Genomic DNA, 6,004 nt, shown 5'->3' with positions numbered 1-6,004 from the left:
AGATATAACGGGACAGCCCGTAAATAAGAAAGATTAAATAATAATAATAATATGTTACCCCATTATAGATCACACACTGAATAAGATGCCATACCTCGTTTTATTCCTTAAATACAGCCCTCAGTTGGAAAATCGCTTCTTCTTTAGACTTTTACATGGCGGAGCGCTTTGCAGGCATTTATCTTCCTCTTCCAGACAACAGACGAGATGTTGACCCCTGATGGTTTGGGCTCTGCTTGGCAGGACAGACCCCTTTCCGTGGAATGCGGACAGCTGCCTGCCGCTTTCCAGTGACCGCGGCCCCTGTGCTTTTTACTCACTTGGATGTCAAAGCAGCCGCATTACTGAGCTGCAACATCCGGTTAACCCTTTCAGAATAAGACAAAGACTTAATTTGGTTTGACATAACCAAACAAACTAAAGACGAAGAAAGTAAGGCATTACCGGGCTTAATACAATGAATCAAAACATCATTTAATTAAAATAATACATAGGAGCTTACATTTTTTTTAAAATAAATGTTAAATTTTGACCATGACTTAATAATAGTTATGGTACTCCACAATACATTATCCCTAAAGTAGCAGGCAGTTCACATGTACTGTATCCAAGTATATTAATGGAAAGTTGAGTGAAAGGAAAACGTGTGGTAGAAAAATTATGCAGGACATGGGCTAGAACTGCCTTTTTAGAATACGGCACCTTCCCACACTGGCAAAAGTAACATCTGCTTTAATTACCATAGTATCACTGGGCTTGGTTGGAACCCAAGATGCAGACGAGTTGAAGCCTACTATTAGAGGAAACTTGAGCTTTCTTAACACCTCAGCAGTGTCACAGCTAGATCACATCCATGCCATGCTGCATCCATGCAGTAATTCATGAAAAGGGAGCCCTGACCAAGTATTAAGTGCATGTACTGTATTATACATGGCCATACCTTTAAGTAGGAACACATTTCTCTGTTAATGCTTTTTTTTTAATCTTGGGAACTATTTTAATTTTCTGAGAAACTTTGGTTTTTACCTGTCCAGGGTGTACCCCGCCTCTCGCCCATAGACTGCTGGAGATAGGCACCAGCTCCCCCGCGACCCACTATGGAATAAGCGGTAGAAAATGACTGACTGACTGACTTTGGTTTTTATTACCTGTGAGCCATATGAATTAAAATAAACAATAATAAACACTTGGCATGTATTACTTTGTTTTGTAATGAATCTGTAGGAAACAAACATGCACAATGCATTAACTGGTGATGCCTGAGGTCATCTTTGCCTTTTCTAACTCAAATCTATTTATTTTACTACTTTCACTGAACTCTCCCCCATCCTGCATGTAAGCCTAACTTTCCCTAAAAGAATGTCCCTCTTTTGAGATGAAAATTAACCTGGACAGACCTGAGTGGCTGGCTCCTCAAGTTAGTACTTTAGACTAGTTTAACCAGAGGGAGTTGTAGGGATGAAAGAGTACTGGGAAGTTTTTTTTTATTTCTTAGGGTCTACCCTTTGCCAACACCATATTTAGGTAGTTATAAGATATCCCACTGAGAAGTGGGACAATCCTACAAGAGCAAAATAAGTCATTAGTTCTCAGTGATTCTTCCCTATGATATAAAAATAAATAAATAAATGAAAGACAGGCAGTTCAGACTCAGACATCTAGAGAAACCACTTAACATGACAGGCATGGGTTTGGGCTGTGGGAGAAAGCCATAGTACGGGAGAGGATACCATGGATGTAGAACACACAAACTTCATGAAGAAACACTCCAGGCTGGGATTGGAACACAGGATGTTGTTGCTGCAAGGCAACAGAGCTCACAAATGTGCCACAGTGCAGCCATATGTAGAATTAGTGAAATAAAAATATAAAAGCAAAATTTTGGCATAATATACTGAAGGCTCCACAGGGTCAAAGTAGTAACCTTTATTGAAATGAATCTAAATTGATTCATGTGAGTTTTATTATTAAACGTTATTTTTTTAATTGTTTGCATGATTCACCTTCATTTGATTATTAGAGTTTGTTTTCTTTCATTTTTAGGGTTCCTTTGTTTCTAAGATTGCGTTTGAATTTTAAATGAGTCAGAAACAACCCACTAGTTAGAACTGAAGTGTTCCTGTAGAGAGGTCATTAACGGTATCCCAGTAAGAATGTATACTCTTAATAGCCAATGCTACTTTCAGTTAGTGGCAGTTTTGGATTTGGGCCATATGGGTAGTTGCCCTGGGTGGCATATGAAAAGGGGTGTATGAGCACCAGATAAAAAAACCCTGAACAGGTTTGTGATTGCTTTCATGCCTGTGCAATCAATGGGGAGTTTGCACCCCCATGTGTTAAGTAGGTGTCACCTTCCTGGTGCTAAGTAAAGAGAGACTAGCTCATGTGCTTTGTGTGGGACTGCACAAAGAATATAATTTATTTATTTTAAATGGCAGGCAGCAGAGGAAGGTGCTCACCCAGGGCCATATTCCTCCAAGAATCACCACTGACTGCAATGTGTTTGGCGCAAGTTAAATATTTGATGTCCATGTCAAACCAATTTTCACCAAATTAGTCCATTCTGAACAAGTTTTTAATGAAAAAAAATTAACGGGGAGATATCAAATGCAGATAATGGTAAAAATGCTTCCTCGGGATCATCCTCCTGGCCCTGCATGAATGGGATGAGATGACAGAAGCTGTAAACTACAATAATGTATTTGTTAGGAATCTTGGATAACATGAAATATATAAAAAAACAAGTACAAAAAGTGAATGGGTAAAAAAGTCTCTTACAATGTTTACTTATATAATAATTTGCCAGTTAAGTATAATTATCCACATATTTTCTGTCTGCACATGTTCTTCAGAAGCTCTGAGGTTTTGTGCTCTTGCTTTGAAAACGCAGTTGTAGTTTCCTCTTCCCATGTGTATAGTTGTGTAACTTAAAGCTGTTATATGATGCTGAAAAGAGCCAGTTTTTGTTCCATCCTCCCACACAAACACACCTTCACCTCAGCTGGACCTGACCTTACCAGGAAAGTAAATGTGCAGAAGGGGGGAAGAAGAAAGAGTGTTCCCAGATTCACTAAATCACTCTCTTGAAAGTAGATGCAGATGCAGATTTTAATCTAAGGTTCTAACGGAGTGGGAAGGTCTTCCTGCAATTAAAAAGGCAACAGTGCCTGACACTTTCGCTTCTGTTGGAACAATGCATCAACAAATTTCTGTTTCTGCATTATTGCATAGCAGATTTCGCTTTCTTTGTGACTTAAAAGATTTTCACGTAACCAGAAAAAGACTAAAATAATCTGAGCTATCGTCTTGGTTTAGAGATCCTAAACAAAGGCACCATCACAAAGAGCTGTATTGTTAAAAAAAAGAATGGAGCTTCTCTTCATGGAGACTATTAGTAAGGCATGAAAAGGAGAACAAGCTCTGAACTTTAAATAAGATTATTGCTCTACAGCTGTGTTTCCACCTTTACAAAACTAATGGTTGCACATTCCCATGTTTAACCAATGACTAGAGAGTAAATATTTTGAAGTCATTGTGAATAGATTGCTTACTGAGCTTGTGGAACAGGATTGTATAACACACAAGCATTCACAAACGCAGTCTTCAAAGTCAATATCATTGTTGTGTTTCTCTTTGTTGTTTTATGTGTCCATGGCAACTGTAATTCAGCCATATTTAAAAAAAATAAACTCCACCTAAACTGACCTGTGCTTCTGCAAAGTATTCCACCTTTTTAAGTAATGTTTTGAATAGTTTAGTGTGAAGCAGTTAATTTATCAACTCCACATCCAGTGGGTGGTTTTTAATTTAGGTGATGCCGAGGTGACACAAGCACTTGGGGAAGAAAAAGTAATCTTTCAGCTGAATTTCAGTTGTTTATTGCTTAACCAGTCAATGTGGACTGGGTGTCCCCTTGTCTTGTCCACAGGGCCACCAACTCTATTTTCCGCTTATTGTAAAGATAGCGGGGCAGGCTCTCGTATTAGTATCTTTGTTAGTTGTCAATGAAGTTGGGAAGTTAAGCTTTGTTCTGTACACAAATATGACCTTTAACCCACAAGAAATGGTTTCCTCCAAGTCTTTTAAAGTGGCCTTGCTGGACTATTAGATTTAATTGGAGCAAAATGCATATCCTGCAGGTGGAATCCTTGAATCTTCAAGCTATCAATGTTTTTTTGACCTTGACAAGTTTAATGCTTAAAAAGAGATTTTTCTAAAAAACCTGTTGATGCATGTCAGTCTTTTAACAATGAGTGATCTGAATTTGCTGAGATGGACTGGCGACCTGTCCACGGTGTACCCTGCCTCCCCCCCATAGACTGCAGGAGATAGGCACCAGCTTCCCCGCGACCCACTATAGAAGAAGCGGTATAGAAAATGACTGACTGACTGACACTTCAGGCATACTGTATAGAGCAGATGCTTGCCTACATGTGTAAGGCCAGTTTTGCTCTACATCTCAAGACAGTATCTTAATTGAGTGATTAACTTTATAAATTCCATATTCAATCCAGCATCAAAGTAAGCAAGGACATATTGATGTTATAGTAACCTGTGTTTGTATGAGTTTCAACCAAAAATAAAAAAATAAAACGGAGATGAACAGACTTATTTGGGTCTACATTTAGTAATGTAGATGCTACTCCTGTTAGGGCTTTGAGCAACGGGACCCCAGAATGCAGACGAGCCTGCAGTGTGATGGTAAGTGAAAAAGGATTTAATGACAAAAAAACAAAAACTCACTCACAGCAGGAGGCAAGAACAAAACAACAAACGGGCAGGCGAGACAGGCATGGCATGATAAAAAAAAACAAGAAATGAGCATAATCTGAGAATGTTTCCGCGAGGAATAAACAGGACAGGTGTGTATATATGGAGTGTGACCAGGTGAAACAAGAAGACAGATTAACTAGGTGCAGGTGAACCGGATAATGTTAATTGACAGAAGAACAAAACGTGGCTGGAGGAAAACAGAGACTCTTGAACACAAACTAACAGAAACTAGAAAAACATGAAACAAAAGCATAACCAGATCCGAAAACCAAACTTGACAAAACATGAACAAGATGACACTAAACTAAAGCATGACCAGAAAAACAAACAGAAACATGATTCAAAAATCTAACATTAATAATAATAATAATAATAATAATAATAATAATAAACAGAATAACAATTCAAAACCTTAACTGTGAAAAACATAAAGAAAAAACCCAAAACCAATCTGGATAAAAGCGGCTGAAATGAGCTTCCTCCAGAAGGTGGCTGGACTTGGCTTTAGAGCAATGGTGAGGGGGGAGATTGGAGTAAAGCTGCTGCTTCTGGGCATCGAAAGGAGTCCGCTGAGGTGGTTCGGGCATCTGATCAGGATGATCCCTGGGAGCTTCCCTTTAAAGGTTTTCTATACAAGTCCCACTGGAAGGAAACCCCAGGGAAGACCCAGAATTCACTGGAGGGACTATATATCCCATCTGGCCTGGGAAGGCAGTGAGATCCTCCAGAATGACCTGGAAGATGTCCCTGGAGAGATGGCTTTCTGGGGTTCCCTCCTGAAACTGTTGCCCCCGCGACCCGATCTCAGATAAGCGGAAGACAATAGACTGATGCTTGCTGTGCTAAACCAATATTTAAATGTGAAATTGTCTTTTTATGTAACTGAATGTTTGAAAACTTAAATATGAAAACAGCTCCAGCAGTATTTCATCTATAATGATAATTTGTTGAAATTTTCATTCTCTAGCTTGTCACAACAATGTTGTGGTAAAATAATCAAATCCATTTCTGTCTAAGCTAACACATCTGTTGAGTCCTTTTCTAATTTATTAATTTTGATTAGACCTTTTGACAACTCCCTGGAGTTGAAGCTTCCCTGGAAGTTTCCCTGGAAGCTTCAACGCCAGACATATTTGAGCCAGATCTGGCAGTCTACCTTTTCTCTGTGTTACCTCCAGACAGACAGACCTGCTGTTGGACCACAGAAACTGTCTCCCTTCCAGCCAAGAGA

The sequence above is a fragment of the Girardinichthys multiradiatus genome, chromosome 19 (genome assembly GCF_021462225.1).
Source record: "Girardinichthys multiradiatus isolate DD_20200921_A chromosome 19, DD_fGirMul_XY1, whole genome shotgun sequence".
In the NCBI taxonomy this organism is placed as follows: Eukaryota; Metazoa; Chordata; class Actinopteri; order Cyprinodontiformes; family Goodeidae; genus Girardinichthys; species Girardinichthys multiradiatus.
This window is presented reverse-complemented; position numbering follows the sequence as displayed.